The sequence below is a fragment of the Silene latifolia genome, chromosome 9 (assembly GCF_048544455.1).
Source record: "Silene latifolia isolate original U9 population chromosome 9, ASM4854445v1, whole genome shotgun sequence".
Lineage (NCBI taxonomy): Eukaryota > Viridiplantae > Streptophyta > Magnoliopsida > Caryophyllales > Caryophyllaceae > Silene > Silene latifolia.
The window spans coordinates 210,699,143-210,721,128 of record NC_133534.1 but is presented as its reverse complement, the minus strand read 5'-3'; the positions used below and the strand labels follow the sequence as shown (position 1 = coordinate 210,721,128).

At 37.9% G+C, this 21,986-nt stretch overlaps 1 non-coding gene across 1 annotated transcript; it reads right to left on the bottom strand.

The window, feature by feature from the left end:
- Positions 1–14,187: 14,187 nt before the first annotated feature.
- On the bottom strand, positions 14,188–14,294 carry LOC141603133 (small nucleolar RNA R71). Its single transcript, XR_012525029.1, has one exon. It is a non-coding gene; the product is annotated as a small nucleolar RNA R71 (small nucleolar RNA).
- Positions 14,295–21,986: the final 7,692 nt, after the last annotated feature.

The window sequence follows — 21,986 nt, the reverse complement described above, 5'->3', positions numbered from 1 at the left end:
ACACGCATTTCTGTGCTTTTTATGTAGCATCTGGCTACAAATACCCCCGAATATTCTACTTTAGTCCGTTTATTGCAATTTGCAGGAATTGACCGAGGAGGAGCTATATCGAGCCTTAATTGTCCCAATTGTATGCATTCATGGGAAATAAGGAGCCGGAGCTTAGAAATCTTACACTTGGAGGACGCATGAGCTGAGTTCAGGAAGAAATTCAAGTCTGACGACGCGCTATATAGCTCGATCGAGTGCTTTACCGCTCGATCGAATGCTTTACACACTCAAGATTGGTCGATCGACCAGTTTAAGGAGTCGATCGAGGAAGTTACGCAGCGATGCTCGATCGAGAGGTTGTTCTAGCTCGATCGAGTGATTTGTGTTCGATCGAGTACGCTTTCTACTCGATCGAGGGGTTTTCGTGTGCTTTTGGTTTATTTTCGCCTAATCTTTTATGGGCTTTTGTAATCAGTCCATAGATTAGGTTTAAGACGATTTTTCAGTATAAGACTGAGGAGAACATCACGTTACTCCCATCTCTTCACTACGTACATTTCGACTGCTACTTCTGTCACTGTTCTTTGGATTTCTATTCTCTACATTTGTCACTCGGATTCGGTATTATCAATCTAATTTATTTCTTAATCGTATTTACTGCTTTAAATCCTTTTTCTCCTTGCTTTACAACTGTTCAATCAGTCTCTTAATAGATTATTTATCATGCTTAGTTTAAATTATTTGGTTGTTGTAATTGTTAATCCGACGATTATGAGTAGCTAATTTCCTATGCTAAGACTATAGGGGATCCATGATTTGAAGGGAGAGTAATCGACTTACTAGGTTAATGCCAGTACCGTCTTTGTTGTTTAAGTGCTACAAATAATTGTAATTGCCTAATTGAGTCGACGCAATTAGACCCTTATTCTTAGTGGACCTTAACCTGGACCGAAAGGTTGGAAGAGGCAGACTAGTAGCGAACAATAGAGTATTGCAGCGAGGGCGAAAGTTAAACTGTTTACACTTTAGGGTGAATTAAGGACCGAAAGGTGACGTTCGCTACCCCTTAGACCGTACTGCATTAATCTGGGACCTAGATTATTCGACCAGATGATTATGGTGAACCGCTTGTCTTAGCTATTCTCTTTTATCTGTTAAACTCCTTCCTTTTATTTCTCTTTTCCTTATTCTCTTAGTTTAGAAATCACATTTTATAAACCCCCAAATTGGTTACTTAGACGAACTTAAATTCAACCGACAAATTCCTACCTCTCTGTGGATTCGACCCGACTTCCCTAGCTATATTAGTTAGAACCAGTTGGTTATTTTTGACAGGTACGCGACAGACGTGTCACGTGTTTTGAAAGTCGAGATTTGCAAAGCTTGAAATTGTTGTGGTCCTAAAAATAGTGCGCCGTATCCAAAGACGATTTTGAAATGGTTCTCGAAAACGGTGCATCATTCTTCGAATTTGAAACATCCTCGAACACGGTGCGTTGTTCTCCGGTTTTGAAATGTCCATTATGTCGGCGCAAAAGTGTTTTGAAACGGATATGAAAAACCGGGTTTTGAAATGTCCATTACGTCGGCGCCAAAGGTGTATTTTTAAAATGGTTATGAAAAACCGCATTTTCAAATCGTTATTACGATGGCATAAAAGGTAAATTATGCAACGCTCGGCAAAAGACCGAGGTTTCAAATGGCAATTATAACGGCGTAAAAATGTGCTTTTGTGTTTGAAATGGTTACAAAAAAACGGGTTTAGAAATCATTATTACGACGGCGTAAAAAAGTGATTTTAAAACGATTGTAGTAATTGAGTTTTGAAATTGCCATTACCATGACGTAAAAGGCTATTAGGAAACGGTCGGCGCAAAACCGAGGTGTGAAAGCGTCATTACGACGGTGTCAAAAGTGGCACAAGGTTTGAGACAGTTTGTAAAAACCAATTTTTGAAATCGTCATTACGACGGCGTAAAAAGGTTATTTTTTCAATGGTCAGCGAAAGACCGAGCTTTTAAATGGCCATTATGACGGCGTGAAAAGTGGTACAAGGTTTGAGACGATTTGTAAAAACCAAGTTCTGAAATCGTCATTACGACGGCATAAAAAAATTGTTTTTGCAATGGTCGGCGAAAGACCGAGGTTTGAAACGGCCATTATGACGGTGTGAAAAGTGGCATAAGGTTTGAGACGGTTTGTAAAACCAGGTTTTGAAATCGTCATTACGATGGGGTAAAAAGGTTGTTTTTGCAATGGTCGGCAAAAGTCCGAGGTTTGAAATCGTCATTATAACGGCGCGAAAAGGCGTTTATAAGAGTTTTAAAATGACACGAAAGGACTTATGATCACATAGCACATAAGCACTCGTAATTCATTATATTATGCAAAATGCTGACACAGGTTTTGGCTTAATAAGGGTGGTTATACACTAAGCGATCAAACTCCGATCTTCGAGAGGGATACCAATCCAAACAAAATGTGTAAGGTTGGTGTCCTAGCCTCGTTCACATAGGAAATGAAAGCCCTTTGACGAAACATAAATGTGTAATGCCAACGGTATGCTTGACACAATCTGTAGTCGAGATGCGGGGAAGAGAAAACTCACGCCGACAAGACGAGCTAATTGGTCGATAAAGGTTAGGTTATGGGCCCAGACAAGGAACCCGACTTATGACTGTAATATTAATTAATGCATTTTAACCATGACTTTGTTCGAGTTTCACCATCTAATGATCACAAAGACACAAGTGTCCTTACTTCCCAAGCGGAGTCGCCAATCTGTGGACATAGGCCACCTACCAGTCTGTGGACATGGGCCACCTATCAGTCTGTAGACATGGGCCACCTACACGCCAAGCCAATCTGTGGACATGAAGCGGTCGGAAAACCACGTTTAGAGGCGTAGAAATGCTTTGGACCGGATCGCATTAGATCGGTCGGTTTCGTCTCGGTGAAGGTCTCGAAACCATGGAGATATGTTCGGAGTCGCCACCAAGAAGTTATGGGATGATTAGAAACCTTTTGAATCCACTTTGTACCTCGGTCAAACGAATCAAAAAGTAGTGCTTGACATAGGTACTAAAGATAAGGACTCGTCTCCCATTAGCATCCTATCGCTAAAATGACTCTCGTTATCATGGATAAGGTCGTCCACTATCCAAAGGTTCTGAGTAAGGGGTGAGGGTACATATTAGGAAGCCCTATAATTGGACACCCAATCCCGCCCGCATTAGCGGCCTCTACTGATTGAACGTTGTTGTTTAAGTGCAAAAGTTGATAAAATGGTAAATGCATGAATGCGCATCCAAAAGTTTAATCAAACATGTGAAAGTTTGCTAAGTCGGTTTGTTTATCCATATATAAAGCAATTGATGTCGAGTTGTATTTAGATTTATTTGCATGCCAAAACAGAAATTAAACATCCATTTACCAAGTTTCCGATTATGGTGCTTAACACGATCTATTTATTTGGAAAGAAGTGTGTTTAAATGATAAAGTGTAAAACATAAACTTGTCAATCTAATCCATCATGCATTCAGGTTAACTGTAGTCGGGATTGTCCTAGACAAGTGCTAAAAACAATACAGAACTGTGTTAGGCAACCCCTTTGGGGCGCGAGCCATATGGCGAGGCAACAAGGCCTGTTCAGATTTAAAATACATGAAACATGAGGTTTCTTGGGGCGTGAGCCATATGGTAGTTCAAGGGACCTCTCCCGATTGCTTAAAAGGTTGTGAAAAACCGTTTTAAAAGGTCATTAAAAAACGCCTTTGTTGAAAAGGTCATCAAGACTGCTTTCGTGTTTAATGATCTGCAAGTATTGTTTACATGACTCGGAATAATTACTATTATGTTAGTAATATTCGTTGTCGGATTTGCAAATTTGAAATGTATAGTTTACAAATAAAAATGTAAAATGTGTGTGCTTAACCGTTTTATCACCGTACTCGAATTAAATCGAAATGGTATTTATTTTAACCAAAGGTGATATCCATTATGGTCAAGACAAGGATGAAAATAAAATAAAGATAAATGGTTGATATGAACTAAATATGTTAAGTTCATTTATTTGTAATTAGTCAGTATTTATCATCGTACTCTGATTAAGCCAACATGGTATAAGGAACCAAGGATGATTATGAATTATGACTAATATGTTTTCAAGTATGAGTAAGTGAGGAAAAATGCTAAGTAAAAGAAAAAAGGTTTTAAAATACCCATTAATTTGTAATTAACCAAAAATATCATCGAATCACGGGAATAAACCGTCATGGTATAAGGAAGCAAGGATGATTTCAGTAATGGTCAAAATATTTGTCATAAAAATGAATTAAAATGGTAAAAACCGTAAAAGAAAAGAAGTAAAAATAAAAGAAAGTGTTGAAGGAAGATGAACTCAAACACATTTGACTTTGACCTGAGAAGCCACAAGAGGCGCGAGTCTCTTTGCATAGCAAAGAGTTTCTGTCTCAGGCCAAAACTCGGTTTTGGCTCATCTAACCTATATTTGAATCGTGTTATGCATTGTTCATGCTTATAAACTCATAAAAATAGTAAATATATGAAATAAGTGAGTTGTTTACACCCTCAAACTTACATGTTATTATGTTTGTGAGGTAGACGACTATAGAGTCGGTTTTCTCGTTATGCGACTACTCGGTATCAAAAGAAGTTTAAAAGTGTGCCTTAAAAAGGGATTTTGCTTTGAAAATGTGTTGAAAATATGTTGTTGAAAAACATGTTGATTAATGTGTAGAGTTGGTCGAATGGGTCGGTCAAATGCACGGCGACGGTACCAAACAAAATGTGTAAGGCTTGTGTTTTCAATCGGTAAATCGAAAACACGTGTCAACTTGTGACTTAGGAATTTGAGTCTAGAATTTTAAGGGAGAACGAGGGATAGGATGCTCACGTGAGTATTATGGTGTGTGAAGGTGGGTATTTATAGAGAAATGTGGGATGGTAGGTCGGTTGAGTTTGCTTGGAGGCTAAGTAGGAGGCATAAAGAGGCGCGAGCCACCTAGTGATACAAAGGGGTGTCCTGTCCTTTTCAATTTGGACGTGGCCTTTGTTCTAACCAATGTTTTGTTGGTTGTGATTTGTGGTATTCAAATAGGATGTCGTGTTACAAGGTAGGTATATTGTGTGCTTGACTCATGTTTGACCCGTGTAGAGTCGGGATTTGAATTTTGAGTCGGTTTTTGGCCCGATGTCGATTTTGACTCTAATTAGTGTCATTTTAATGCAAAAGGCATGATAAAACCATTTATGGCATTATTTTTGACATTCGAGACTGGGTTTGACTCGGGTTGACTCAAATTGACTCGAGTTGTGGGTTTCTGAGTCGGTTTTGTGTCCGAAGACGGTTTTAACTCTAAATAGTGTTGTTTTAATGCAAATGAAGTTAGAAAACCATTTTTGAAATAATTTTTCATATCCGAGTAATGCATTGGACTGTCTCATCTATACCAATCCACGCACGCATATCAAAAATACATTGTAGTCCGATCATCATCGTGTGGTTTTTGGAAGGTGCAGATGCTGGGTATCTAGAGGATGTTTTTGTTTGAATTGAAGCTATATATTGATAGAAATATGTTAATATAATTCATTGGATGCCATGGATGTTGGATGCTTATATTGTGTGAAAGTAGATAATAATTCCTATTTAGAGATATGCGTAACGTGTTACCCCGAAACCATGTTTAGTTATTATTATTTAACAATAGAAATTATTGTATGGGAATTTAAGATACTCGTAGTATTTTAATAATGTATTTTATCATGAATTTTTGAGGCGAAGTTTGATTTTAGGAGGGTAGAATGTGATACTACTAAAGTTTCGCATTTTAGATAACTTTCCGTCATATGTCTAGTAATATGTAAGTTCTACTATGTTCAGTAACAAGACATGATGAATGTAACACCCCGTATTTTATTAAGTTGGATAAAATTATTTTAATTGCTACTTTGTATTTAATTACGTTGGTTAACGATTTATTTATTTATTTTCTCAGCTAATTAATTAATTTTATAATAATTCGTTACGTTAAATTTTAATAATCGTTAATAAATTATGTTCCTTTTACGAGTCCTTTATGAAAATCGGCCCTTAGTGGATTCAAAACGGATTTAGGAAAAGTCATCCAATTAGCTATTTTGAGTTATTTTGCTAAGTTATCAAATTTCGTTAAACTCCGCTAATTTAGTAAAAATCGTTAATAACTCCGATTCGAATCGAATTCCTATTATTTCCGTTAGTTTATTGAGTTTATTATATTTTCACTCATTAAATTTATTTATTATTGACTCCGTTTTATTACTGAAACTTTTACTAAAACCGATTTTATTAACTCGAGACGGTTTTAAAAACGAGCGAAATTACTTAACGATGAAGAAAGATACGTATAATAAATAGCAGGCTAGCAGGCTGCTGTCTCATTTCCAATTTCTCACGTCTCTATAGCTAATGGAGTTATTACCCTTATTATAAAAAAAATAATTTGAACTAAAGGTTTTGAAAATATTTTAACGTTTTTCACTGGTTTTAACGTCAATTAGTGTTAAAGCTTGTTATTGGAGACGTCTGATAATTAGTTTTATCATTTGTTGGTGTAAAAATGTATTTTTATGTCTTGGAATTGGAATATTGATGTTCTTGAGTGATCGCCAAGAGTATCTCCGTTCCATTGAAAGGACACTTATATTTTACGAAGATCAAGATTTAGTGCCTATTGCTGAGGATTGAAGATTTGTTCAACCTTTGAAGAATGCTTCTACTTCCTTGAAGATGTTTCTCATTCTTTTTGTATCTCGCCTTATTCTTAATCTCTTGGTGCTTATCCTCCTTCTAAACTCCCTTCTGTTTTACTTTAAAAGCTACGCTTGTACTCCTAACTTGTCTTTTTTTTTTTCCTTGCTTATCCTCCCTTAACGCCATTTGATAGTACTCTTTCTTGTGAGGAATGTTGACCTGGGTTGGAAAATTCGACTTTTGAGGAGATTGTTTGTGTCTGACCCTTAACCCTGGCTTTGAGAAGTCGTGATGTTAGAAAGACTTAGGTAAGGTGATGAGACATACTTAGTGATTCTTATACCTAGTTCCTTGACAAAGTAAGTATAATCGATTGGTGGATTCTTTGTGTTAGGAATGAGTTGCCTATGTGATTAAAGTTATGGAACATGGCATTGTTGTTTATGTTTGGGATACTAGTGCTTAGTACTTGACTTAAAATGGATGAAACTGAATGGTGGGTTTGAGGATATAGGATTGACTAAGTAAGTCGAGTTGTGATTGGCTTCCATAATCACTTTGGACATGAGAGTTTGATAATGTGTATGACCATATGAGAAAAGCTAATGGTGGGATTATTAGTTGGTTTTAGTGAGTGATATTGATTACTACTTGAGGTATGGTATGAGAGTTGAGAGAGACTTAGTATTGAGAAGAAATTGTTAACCCTATAGTTGTATAGACCTTGAGGTCGCATTGAGTACTTGAGATGATGGGATGATGTCGTAGCTGAGTGTAGCTGAGTGTAGTTCCGCTTTTGGGAATCCTTGATAAGTAAAAGGATAGAGAAACTTGAGATCCTATTGATTTTTCAGATTTTGGGGTTGGTATGTTACTACCTTGTTTTGAAATGAGAACCTTGTGGAATATTTGAGGAACCTTATCTTGGAGTTTAGAGCTTGGTATTGGGATTCTTGATTGAAGGTTTATTTTTTTTTTAAGGAACCCATAGTTGACACTAGTTGGATACGAATATAACTTTGTCGGAAGCCTTGACCTTAGGCTTGTGAAAGTTGTTTCTGGATGTTTGAGGATTTGGAGCGATGAGATCACACTTATAGTGGAGTACCTTGTTTTAGGGAATAGATTAGGATGAGGTGACATAAGCGATTGAGGAAACCCTTGGGAGTGATGTGGTTATGAGTTTTGTTGTTAGGAAGTTTTCGGAACCGTTTTGAGTGATGTTGTTGTTTGAGATAAGAGTGTCTGGCGTTCCCTTGTTGGCTAATTTCCCTTTCTCCTTGATCATAAGCATTACCGTTCATACCTCATTTCCTCGCTTCATCTTTCTCCTCCTTTAAGTTTGACACTTGTATCTTGTGAAACTCTATCTTTGACATCCTTGTAATTTTGACTTCAATCTTTACCCTATGAAAGTCATTATAGCTCTCTTGTTGGTTAAGTTTGAGCTCTCTTAACATACTTTGTTTTTATGCTATCTAAGTTACTTTCCTTTTTGTACAACTTCTAAACTTTCAAGTTACCAGTTTCGATTCATTCTTAAAAGTTTATGTCACTTCTGCAAACCTAACCTATTTTTAAAGATTTGAAAATGAAAATTTGATTTAATTCCATATTTGTTCCTTGAGTACAGACTTCTTTATCATGATTTTAATCGCTAAACCCGAGATTTCTTTAAATTTTATCCAATTTCTGTTAACTTTGATCTATTTATGACTTCTTTGTCAAAGTTTAATGTTACATTTTCAGGGATTTGACCCCCATTTGGGTTTAAAAGTGAAACCTTTATTTCTATTTTGGCTTTTTGCAAAAGAAAATTTGAGTAGATTACCTTTCTCTTATTTTGATTTTAACGTTGATCGGAGGTTAGAACTAGTTATTGGAAACGTTTGATAACTTGTTCTACGCTTGTCGGCGAATAGTATTTGTTTTAAATTTGTCTCTGACTTGGAAAGTTAGCGTTCTTGTGTGCACGACAAGAGCAATTCCGTTCCATGAATGAGACTTATATTTTTGAAAACTCTTCATTAATGTTTTTGAAGGTATTTTGATTTTTGATTTATACAAATGATTTGCCTTTTGACCTTATCTTTGATTTGGAATGAGATGTTCTTGAATACGTAACGAGAACACTTCCGTTCCTCTGATGAGAGTCTGGTTCTGTCGGAAAATTTTATTTGAAACTTTTGAAAGAATTTTGATTCTTACAATAAATAACCTTTAAAATGTTTTGGTTACCGATTCCAATTTCAGTTTTATTTTTATAACCTTTCATTTCTACTTTCAAGTTTCGAGGACGAAACTTTTTAAAAGATGGGGTGATTATAACACCCCGTATTTTATTAAGTTGGATAAAATTATTTTAATTGCTACTTTGTATTTAATTACGTTGGTTAACGATTTATATATTTATTTTCTCAGCTAATTAATTAATTTTATTATAATTCGTTACGTTAAATTTTTATAATCGTTAATAAATTATGTTCCTTTTACGAGTCCTTTATGAAAGTCGGCCCTTAGTGGATTCAAAACGGATTTAGGAAAAGTCATCCAATTAGCTATTTTGAGTTATTTTGCTAAGTTATCAAATTTCGTTAAACTCCGCTAATTTAGTAAAAATCGTTAATAACTCCGATTCAATCGAATTCCTATTATTTCCGTTAGTCATTGAGTTTATTATATTTTCCCTCATTAAATTTATTTATTATTGACTCGTTTTATTACTCAAAACTTTTACTAAAACCGATTTTATTAACTCGAGACGGTTTTAAAAACGAGCGAAATTACTTAACGATGAAGAAAGATACGTATAATAAATAGCAGGCTAGCAGGCTGCTGTCTCATTTCCAATTTCTCACGTCTCTTTTCTTCTTCTTCTTCGTTCTTTTTTTCTTCTTCTGGCGATTTTTATTTCCTTTTTAAAATTTGATCTGTTAATCGACGTCGGTACTTCGTTCCTTATCCGTTTTCAACTATTTTTGTTCCATAGCGCTCCTCTCGTCGTTCTCGTCATTCCGATGTAAGTAACATTCATTTTCGTTATGTATTTCTACAAACCCAATTTATACTTTCAGCTTTATTTATTATAAGACGGTTGTATGTACTAAAATAGACGGTGCAGTAGAAGATTTGTTAGTCTGTTTTATAGTTGAGACGGTGTATAATTATATATAGGGATCCTTATTGATGTTAATTAGTCAGTTGTATAGTTGAGACGGTGTATACTGATATGTGGAGATGATTGAGACGGTGTATACTGACCTCTAAGGATCATTTGGGATGCTAGCTAGTAAGTGGTATATTTAAGACGGTGTATGCTGACATGTATGGATTGTTTTGGGTGCTAATTGTTGTCTTTTATATTTGAGACGGTGTATACTGACATGTAGGGTTTGTTTTGGGGCAGTTTGGGATGGATAAAATGGTGCCTTTCGGGACTGTTTTTAGGGCGTAAGAGTGACTGATGTTGGACGGTTTCCTGTGTATTTTTGGGACCGCTATAATGTGTTGAGTAGGCTGTTTCGTGGGGTGATGAGGGACTATTTTAGGACTGTTTTGAGGTCACTTTGTGCAGGTTTTTCAGAGTTGTTCATGGACTGTGGTGGGGTTGTTTTGGGATGTTCTGTTGCAAGGTTTTGGGACTATTTTAACGTGATTGAGTGGGCTGATTTTAGAACAGTCAAGCATGGGTTTTAGTGGCTGAGATGGGTAGTTGTTTAGGTGGAGTGTTGGAGACAGCTGTGGCCTGGCTGTAGCTTAGCAGTGGCCTGGCCGTGGCCTAGGCAGTGGCCTAGCTAAGTCACGAGTTTGAGGCCATGTGTAGTTGGTGGTTAGGCCGAGTTTGAGGTTGTCATAATAACTTTTGGGCCGTGTCTATAAATTGTTTTGACGCTAGTTTGATTTATTTAAAATATAATTAAATTAAGAGAATATTGTTGATTACAGCCTTTTATAAACCACTTTTTGAAAATTACAGCCTTATATAATTTTTTTTGAAAATTATATCCAAAATATTACTTTTCTTCTAAAATTGCACCAACTTGAGGTTTTCGGTGAATTTTGATGATGTTTTTATGATGTTTGAGGTGATTAATTGGTTTGTGTTAAGGAGAGGTAAGAAATCTGGGTAAGTAGGCTCTCAAATAATAAAGGGTACATCATAAAAACATCATCAAAATTCACCAAAAACCTCAAGTTGGTGCAATTTTAGAAGAAAAGTAATATTTTGGATGTAATTTTCAAAAAAAATTATATAAGGCTGTAATTTTCAAAAAGTGGTTTATAAAAGGCTGTAATCAACAATTTTCTCTTAAATTAATTTCCGCCTCTTATTTTATATAAAGATAATTCGTTAATATCGTCCTTTCACATAATTATTTTAGGTGCCTCATATGTGGTTGAAGATGAAGAGTAATTTTGGGTTTTAGAAGCTTTCTCAAGTTTATTGCTTGTCTCTTTGCTAGCTTAAGGTAACTATTCCGAGTTACTCGACGAATTAATGTCACATTAGTAGTTTATGTGGTGTTTGTTGTTTGTTAAGTGTTTAGGTGATTGATAATGTGTTACTTTCGTTTTTCACATGATAGAAATTGGAAATAGCATGAGAATAATATTGCGATAAAATTTGTGATTTGGGCCAAAGTAGGCCAAGACTCTGAGCTGGGCCAGATTGACCGAACGAGTTTGGTCAAACTAGGTTTAAACCAGTCAGCCTCGATTTGACCGATGACCCGTCGCGGGACTCGGGTCGAGGGTTTGTCTTTGAGGTGAGATTGGATGTTTTATGTTATGCCTTGATATTTGTAATTATCATTTCACATGTTGGTTGTTGGATGAATTGGTTGCCTTATACTTGAGTCTTCTTGCCTTGTTGCCATTTTAGCTTGTTCTCATGAATTATGAGATTAACGGTTAGCTGGAGTTTGGATTATTATTGATATTGAGGATATTGTTGGATTGTCTGTGATGCGACCATAATTGGCGCATATTTAGCCCCCGAATTACCATTGTTTCTATGCTTTTTAGTGCCTATTTGGGTCATTTCTTATCTTTAGATCTTTGTTTTGCATATTCTTTGAGATTTTGATCCCTTGGTAGGAAAGGAGTAAGAATCTTGCATTTTCATGGCAAAACGAGGCTAAATGGATCGTATCCAATGACCAAGCATCAAGGAGAGACAAGACTAGAAGGCCTTTGTACATAGCTAAGTAGAAGATCAATGTTGAGAAAGGATCCTTGAGTCCCCAAGGAAATCCCCAAGGATTCTATGAAGAAAAGGGAAGAAAAGAAGAAGGAATGACGCTGTAGAAGAATCCGAACGGATCATCCATGATCCGTCCGTCCGTCCGCCTCACAGCTCAATCCGAGCGTCCTTACCCAGATCCGCTCGGATCCCCAGGCCCAATCCGAGCGTCTTCTGCCTTGATCCGCTCGGATCGTCCATGCCCCATCCGTCCGTCTCGACCTCCATCCGCTCGGATCACAAGACAAAGATGGTTTCGTCCTTCAAGTTACAAAATGGAGACGCCCTTCTCTCATTGAATACCGGAGTCTCCTTGCTCAACTTAAAAAGTGTAATTACTAGTTTAACCCTTAGTTAACCCTAATGCATCCTCCCTAATTTTCACTATAAATACCCCATTAGTCTAATTAGAGGAGCATGTTCTTCTTATCAATAATTAGTGTAGCTAATATCAATCAAATCTCTCTTCAATATTGTAATCAAATATTAATCAAGTTTTAATCCAAGTTTTAGTTCCTTAATCTCTCTCTTGTTCTTACTTTATTTTGGGTAATTGAAGATTATTTGGGTTATTATTGGGAGATTGACAACCTCTCAATCTAGGATTCAAGTACTTCTATTATTCTTGCTTTATTATTGGAATCATTAGTAGGTATAATCTCTTAATCCCTTTTTAATTATTGCTAATTACTTTCATTTATTCATCATGTTTCATTATGTTAGTATGATTGACAACCTTTCTAGCATGATCAATATGATAATGAGTGAGTAGTCTCTTAGCTAGGGTTTAATGGGTGATTAAGGGAAACCAACATGGGGATGATTCATGCTTAAATCAATATGCTTTCATATCTTATTTGCTTGCTTGTTTTGATCTTAATACATGCACATGTTATGTTTGATGAAATGCTAAGCCTATGAATCCTTGCATTTATTATCATCTACTATCTCTTCAACTTGACTTGTAAGACATAACCCAACTCGAGTCTTGTTAGATCATGCATGTGTTAAGTAGGAAAGATTAAGTCGACTTGTAGGTGTTGTACAATCTATGTGATTCGGCTCCGGGACCCAAACTTTCCTAGGATTGTAAGATATAACCCAACTCGATCCATCACAACAATAATTGCTTGCTTATAATTTGAGAACATGTTTGTATGATCATATCCCATGAATCCCCTATGAACCCATGACACCCTAGTGCTTTTAATCAATTGTTTACACCCTTATTCCATTTACCTTGTTAGTTTATTTTCATTGCTATTTTAGTTTAGTAACCTTCTACATCAACCCAACTTGTGACACCCCTAGACACCACTAGTAGCAATAGAAATCTTCGTTTTCAATACCCGTCCCTTGGGATCCGACCTTTACTTGCCTCTTTACTAATTGTAGAGTTGTTTGTGAAGTATAAATTGTGTTTTGTATCGACCATTGACCAACGACCACATATGTTTAATTGTGAACACCAAATGGCCTCGATCAAAAATGGCGCTGTTGTTGCGGGGACGGTGTTTAATTGATTTTAGATTTCTTTTGTTATTTTTAGTTGTGTCTTTTTCGCCTTGGGGGAGTAAAACTCCTCAAGGAATGTTCTAATTGTTTTCTAGTTGTTTGATATTTTGCATGTCTAGAAGGTTACAAAGAGATTTGTTACCTTTTGACCGTGAAATCGAAAGAACCTTGACGAATAATAGGAGACTTGTTAGGAGGAATTTGGGAGGTGTTGGTGAAGTTGTTCAACCCACTAGTGAGTTTGTCAATCCTTTCGCAATAGAAGGAGAAGAGAACCCATTAAACAATACCACACAAAATCCACCTACAATGCCTAAATTCTCGTCACACTCTATACCCACCGAGGAGGATCTACCAAACGGTACTCCTACCCCACAACATCTTACCGGAAACTTTATTGCCAAGTCCGCCTTCATCCAACTAGTTGAGAGGAGCCAATTCGGGGGCATGCCAAGTGAGGACCCTCATTCTCATATGGAAACATTTTGTGATTATTGTGAAGCTATCTCTCAAACGGGCGTGACTCAAGACCAAATAAGATGGGTCTTATTTCCTTTTTCGTTAATCGGCAGACGCAAAGCAATGGTTGAAGGGCCTTGATAAGACCACCCTTGGAATAGATTCTTGGAAGAAGTTAGCTCTCGCTTTCTACAAAAAATTCTACCCACCGGAGAAGACCAATATGCTAAGAGCTCAAATCACGAGTTTTAAGCAAAGGGATGAAGAGTCTTTGTATGAAGCTTGGGAGCGGTTCAAAGGTGTTTGTCGCTCATGTCCTCACCATGGACTTAGCGAATGGTTTTTAGTGCAACAATTTTGGAATGGTTTATATGAAGATTCAAGGAACATCCTCAATATGGGATCAAATGGAATGTTCACCGAAGTTGATGACAATCAAACATGGAACAAGATTGAGGAAATGGCGGTCCATAATTCGCAATATAGTAGGCCTCGCAAGGCTACTAGAGGAAAGTATGAAGTGGACACCGTTACTCAATTGGGTGCTCAACTTAGTGCTCACATTGACACAATCAACTTGAAATTTGAACAAGCTATGGCTAGGCTTGAGGAAAGCTCAAAATCATCAAAGCATCATGTCAATGCCATGACGGCATCCTCATCAATCCCAAGCGGGATATGTGAGAATTGTGGAACCTTGGGCCATGACTCAAGTGAATGTAGGGGAACGACCGAACAAGTCAATGCTTTCCAAGCTTACAAAAGTGGCACCCCTTATTCAAATTTTTACAATGAAAACACCAAGTTCCACCCAAATCTCTCATACAAGAGCCAAAATGTCCAAAACCCTCAAACTACATACACTCCACCACCCATGAGAAATCAAAATCAAAGACCCTTTTTCAATCAAAACCAAGGCTACCAAAATCAAAATCCATACAATCACCACAATGACCAAAGTTTTGATGTCCAAAAAGCGGTCATTCAAATGCAAAAAAATCAACAAGAATTCTTCACCCAAATGCAAAAGGATAGCCAAGCAAAGGATACCACCATCAACAACATTTTAGCTCACACCAAGATGTTGGAAACACAATTGACCCAACTAGCATCTTCAAGCTCATCAAGACAAAAGGGGCAATTACCACCTCAAGGTAATCCCCCTAGACATGAAACGGTTAGTGCCATTCACTTGAGAAGTGGTACAAGATATGAAGCCCCGAAGAAGCAAGTTGAGGATGAAGTTGTGAGAGCTAGTGAGAATGAAGTTGTGGTGGAAGGTCCCAAAGAAGGGGAATCATCAAAAGAAGAAAGTTCAAAGAAAAATGAAGACAAAACCAAAGAAAAGGAGCCCATTGTGATTAGACTTCCTTTTCCAAGTCGTCAAGCCAAGCCCAAATTTGATGATCAACTTGGAAAGTTCATGGAAATTGTAAAGAACCTAGAAGTCTCAATTCCTTTCACGGAATTAATCAATCACGTTCCGGCCTATGCAAAGTACATGAAAGATATCCTCACAAAGAAGAAGTCAATCCGGAAACTTGAGACTATCGCCTTCACTAAGGTGAGTAGTGCAATTCTTCAAGGGAGTTCACCTCCAAAGTTAAAGGATCCGGGAAGCTTCTCAATACCGTGTACCATTGGCGACACAACGATCAACAAAGCCTTATGTGATCTAGGGGCTAGTGTGAGTGTCATGCCGTACTCGGTGAGTAAAAGGTTGGGAATGGGAGAGCTCAAATGTACCAACATCACTCTTCAAATGGCCGATAGATCGACGAAGACACCGCTAGGGATATGGGAAGATGTCCCCGTGCGAATTGGGAAGTTTTTCATTCCGGTGGACTTTGTCATTGTTGATATGGAGGAAGATTCCAACATTCCAATCATCTTAGGAAGACCTTTCCTACACACCGCGGGTGCGGTAATTGATGTGAAACATGGAGAGCTCACTTTAGAGGTAGGAGATGAAAGCATAACTTTTAATCTTGACAAGACCATGAGAGCTCCTCGTTTGCATGAGCCATGTTTCATGATTGATCATTATAGCCGCAAAGATGAAAAGAAGAAATCGGAACTCCAATGGAAGAAGAAAGTTGAAGATACTCCATTCAAAGAGCAAGTGAATTGTGAAAAGGAGAGCTTGCAAAGCTCATCAAAATCAACCAAGGAAGAAGAAGATGGCCTCATTGGCCAAACGAAGAAATTGGGAGAGTTGTCTCCATCCAAGCAAGAGATTTTCAATGATCAACTCAATGAAGTTTGTGGTCTTTGGGACGACGAATTTGAAGGGATCTTTAATCCCTACATTGGACATGCCATCGATCATGATCAACAACAAGAGCCACGGTCTATTGAGGACCTCTACCACAACAATGAACAAGCTTTTAATTACTTCTTCGAGGTGTTGAGCAACATCAACAACACCTTGAACATGCCTCCTTGACATCTCATCAAGAATGAGAGTTTGGTGGAGTCCTCCCTAAACCACCACTTGTAAATATTTCTAACTCCCTAACTTACATTTAATTTTTGCATTGCATTTTTGTCATTTTTGGATTTTATTTACCTTGATCAAAATAATTGTCATGAAAAGAGAGAAGTGAGGGAGGGACTAATGATTTTAATTGATTTGTAGTGATTTACCTTAGTGTGGGGATGGCAATTGCCTAGGCTATTCACGCCTTAGTAGTGCCCCCACAATGAAGAACACAAGATTTGAAAGAAAGAAAGAAAGAATGTTAAGGAATGGGTTTGCGCAAGGATCCGTGTAATCAAGGAAGAATCCGAGCGGATCCCTGACAATCCGCCCGTCTGCAGAGGATCCGAGCGTCCAGCTGAGAAGACGCCCGTCTTGGGCTGTGCAAATATTGAAGAATTCCTGTCTGTTAAGGAATCCGAGCGGATTTCTGGAAAGACGCCCGTCTCCCAGGATCCGTCCGTCTCTGGTAAAATCCGCCCGTCTTGAAGCTGAAGAAAAACAAGAAAAATCTCTGGATGAGAATCCGTCCGGATTTCCCAAGAGACGCCCGTCCCTCAATAAAAATCCGAGCGGATTTCCCCAGGAGACGCCCGTCTTTAGGCGGGATTTTTAAAATTTGAAGCTTGAAAATCCGAGCGGATTGCGCCTAATCCGCACGGATCGTGCCTGCATCTTCGAGATTTTCGTTTCTTTAAATACCCCCCACCTTCATTCATTCATTCATTCATTCATAAACACTACTCATAACACCAAAACCCTCATCCTCTCCATCTCAAACACAAAAACCCTCAACAAAATCACCAAAACAAAATCAAACCATCCTTCAAACATCAAATTAATCACTCCATCTTCAAGAAAAATCAAAACCAAGCACAAAATCTTCACCCTTTGAGTCGATTTTTGTTCTCATAAAGGCAAAGCCTTTCACTTTCAAAATCGATTTGGGCATTCTACAAATTGAAGATTTTTGATTCTCTACTTGGTTTGTTCATCAAATGGCAAGAACAAAGGGAGCAACAAAGGCAACAAAGGCACCAAAAGCAAAGGCTCTCTCTCAAAGGCAAAAAGCTCTACAAACAAAGAAAGCTTTGGCAATGGTGGTGTCAACACCAAGCTTGGTAGTGGAACAACCTCAGCAAATCTCTATGGAAGCATCACCTTCTACTCCGGTAATTAATCAACTCTTGCATTATCCGGAGGTAACTTTCATCTCCGATGACCATAGAAATTCATTTGTCAAGTTTGCTATGAAACAAATTCAATCCACCAAGTTCATATGTGAAAAAACTTTAGAGAAGCTAGGTGTCCTTGAACAAACAAGAGTCTTTTTCAATGCCATGGGTTTGAAGAAATTGTTTGAAATGAAAGAAGTAACATACCCCTCCCTTGTCTTGGAATTTTTAAGTTCCTTGAAAGTGACAAAGGTTGAGAATAGAGAAAATATTGAGTTTCGTCTAGCTAACACTAGTAGACGCATTTCCTTTCCGGAATTGGGTGCAATTTTGGGTCTTAGCGATGCACATAAATTCTATAAGCAATATGGTAAGTACGATCCCGCGCCTCTTTGGGAGGCAATCTCCGGGAAGAAATATGAAGATTTTCATGCTTGTCGTGCTCTCTTGGTCCATCATCCGGGCATAAGAGTTTGGCACAAAGTTGTGGGAAATACCATAATTGCTAGAAGAGACACCAATCATTTCACGGGGCTCGATTTTATTCTCCTTGAATCAACCTTGAATATTGGAAGAATTCACACCAAGCCTTACAATTGTTTGAGGCTATTGGTTGATAGATGGCTTCATGTAGATAGTGGGAAGAAGGGTCAAACCGTAATTGTTAATGGCGGCCTTGTCACGGTCCTAGCCAAGCACTTTGATCCTAATTTCAATAAGGATAACAAGTACAAGGCTAAGGATGGTGGCCATCTTATTGATATGTCCACCTTGATTAACAAGTTTAAGTGGGTTGCTCACAATCCCCTTGATACCAAGTATGGGTGGCTTACTAGTGAGGCTCGTTCATTCACTTTACCCGCAAAGATTTGCCGTCTTAGTGTCCACCGGACCAACTATTTACTTCCCCTAACCAAAGAAGCCGAGTACATCATTCAACAACAAAAGGGTGATCATGAAACTCCCTCCTCTTCCATTGTTATACCACCTTACCCCTATGATTATGAAGAGTTCAAACCGCAAGGAGTTGAAATTGGAAAAGATTATGTCACTCTTCTAATGCAAGCCATGCACAAGCAAGCTTATGAAGATCGGAAAAATGCTTATTTGGCTCAATATCCTCCCCTCCTACATCTAGCTAAGCAAGGACTCCTTGATCCATCTTGTCCTTTGCCTAGTTGGGCGGATAGAGAAGCCTTATTTCCGTGTGCATCTAGGGACGTGGTGGAAGGCAATGAGGTTGTTGGAAATGATGAGGAGATTGATGATATTATTGAGGAAGAAGTAAGTGGAGATGAAGAAAGGGATGGTGAAGATGGTGAAGATGATGATGAGGAAAGCAATGAAGAAAGTGCCAAGGAAAGTGGCAATGAGACCACTTCTCATGAGGGAAGTGATGGTGATAGTAGCATGATGGAAGACTAGCCTTGGAGATTCCTACTCTCCCACGGTTTGTCTATATCTCTTTGTATTTCATTTCATTTTGATCATTGTTGGTTTAGTCCTAGCAACACCAAAGGACTCACACCTCGGTTCCTTTGAGGTGTTCTTTATTGTTCCCATTTTTGAAAATCCAAAATGACAATCTAGTCTCATGCATAGCATGTGCATGAACTCCCCCATGTCTCGACATTAGCAATAGTGTCTTACTTGGTTTGGGGAAGTTGATGCATACGCAACGGGAGGTAATCTAAATTATCCTCTCCGTCATAACAAAACAACATGCATCATGTAGTATAGCTTAGTGTAGAATTGCATTTAGCATAGAAATCATGCATCACTCTTGCATAATTTCCATCATTTTGGCCATTGAGGACAATGCCCATATTAGTGTGGGGATGGGAATTCTAACACTTAACTTTTATCCAAAAACCATAAAAATTGAAAAATTTCAAAAATCATAAAAATTTGAAAAATTGAAAAACCAAAAACAAGCTCATTTCCTTTGTATATATTGTCTTGTATATATTGCTTGTTTCATCCTTGTTCACTTTGATTGACTACGCCACATCCGAGACATGAGGATATTGAAGACCGCATGGTATAATCTTTCCAATCTCCTTTTTCCTCTTTATGTTAATGACTATGTGGCTTTATTTTGATTAATGCGGTAAAAACAATGTGAACTTAGGATTGCATTTAGAATATATGTCATATTAGTTGGTAGAATCATTCGCATTAGGATGTTTATATGTTAGTTGCATCATGGCATGTAGTTGCATGTTAGAAAAATTTTGCGAAACCGTCTACTTGGGAAGCTTGACAAGTGTATATAGGCCCTAGTAGATGCTTTTTGTTCTTAAGACTTTGCTTGTTAGAATACTCGTAAAACACCCTAGGATGTGTCATGCTAGTATCCTTTGACCCATGGTTTAAGGCCTAGTCAAGAGTACCTTGTGGTGTGATAACTCCTTGGCTACCGTTTATTCCAAGGTGACCCTTGAAACCATGCATACTTCTATCATTCATCCATGTTCTACCACATTTTTGTCATCAAAGGGAATGGGCACAACACAAAAAAGAAATCAATTTGAGTTCAATGAAATGAAAAAGTGAAAGAAAGTTTGCAAAAATGCATCAAATGAAAAGAGGAGCAAAAATAGAACTCCTAAGCTTCAAATACAAGGCACCCTCGTTACTAATTGGGGTGACTTTGAAAATGTTCAAAAAGAAATGCAAAAAAAGTTGTCAAGTATTGAAATGCCAAAAATCAAAAAGAAATGGCAAAGAAAGTGTTCTCAAATGTTATATACCACAAGAAATTGGGGGGAAAAACAAAAACAAAAGCAAACTCCCAAAGTGAAACTCAAATATCTATCGATCCCTTTATCCATCGTATCCATTTTTGTGCATGGTAGAGAGGGGACGACCCTTCTTCTTGTCTTGGCAAGAGGGGGAATTCCGCGATCCTCCAGTGTTTCTAACACCATAGGAGTCTACTCTTGACAAAAGCATTTAACGATTGAGGACAAAGGTACCCTAGCTTGACACATTTTGGAGGTGATTTATTGGTATCCTTCTAGGCTTAGTAGTTTGAACAAATTGCATCTATGAAGGATTGTGTACCCTTGAATTGCTTCCCTTGTAGATAATTTCCGCCACTTAGATGAGGAAAGTGGCTATTCTTTTGTAGATGCATCCATTACTTGATTTTGTGTGCTTAATGTTTGGATGTGTCGCCATTTTGGCAAGACCCACCTTGCCTTGCAAGAAGGCATCCTACCTCATGGTTGTCTTGTTGTGAGTTGAAGGGGCGGAGTGAGACCCGCTAATTGTCTCATATCGGCTATTATTATTAGGTTAGGTTAGTATTGGTCCTAGTCTTTGTCACCTCTTTACTCGGGACGAGCAAAGGTTCGGTTTGGGGATATTTGATGCGACCATAATTGGCGCATATTTAGCCCCCGAATTACCATTGTTTCTATGCTTTTTAGTGCCTATTTGGGTCATTTCTTATCTTTAGATCTTTGTTTTGCATATTCTTTGAGATTTTGATCCCTTGGTAGGAAAGGAGTAAGAATCTTGCATTTTCATGGCAAAACGAGGCTAAATGGATCGTATCCAATGACCAAGCATCAAGGAGAGACAAGACTAGAAGGCCTTTGTACATAGCTAAGTAGAAGATCAATGTTGAGAAAGGATCCTTGAGTCCCCAAGGAAATCCCCAAGGATTCTATGAAGAAAAGGGAAGAAAAGAAGAAGGAATGACGCTGTAGAAGAATCCGAACGGATCATCCATGATCCGTCCGTCCGCCCAGCTCAATCCGAGCGTCCTTACCCAGGATCCGCTCGGATCCCCCAGGCCCAATCCGAGCGTCTTACGCCTTGATCCGCTCGGATCGTCCATGCCCCATCCGTCCGTCTCGACCTCCATCCGCTCGGATCACGATCAAAGATGGTTTCGTCCTTCAAGTTACAAAATGGAGACGCCCTTCTCTCATTGAATACCGGAGTCTCCTTGCTCAACTTAAAAAAGTGTAATTACTAGTTTAACCCTTAGTTAACCCTAATGCATCCTCCCTAATTTTCACTATAAATACCCCATTAGTCTAATTAGAGGAGCATGTTCTTCTTATCAATAATTAGTGTAGCTAATATCAATCAAATCTCTCTTCAATATTGTAATCAAATATTAATCAAGTTTTAATCCAAGTTTTAGTTCCTTAATCTCTCTCTTGTTCTTACTTTATTTTGGGTAATTGAAGATTATTTGGGTTATTATTGGGAGATTGACAACCTCTCAATCTAGGATTCAAGTACTTCTATTATTCTTGCTTTATTATTGGAATCATTAGTAGGTATAATCTCTTAATCCCTTTTTAATTATTGCTAATTACTTTCATTTATTCATCATGTTTCATTATGTTA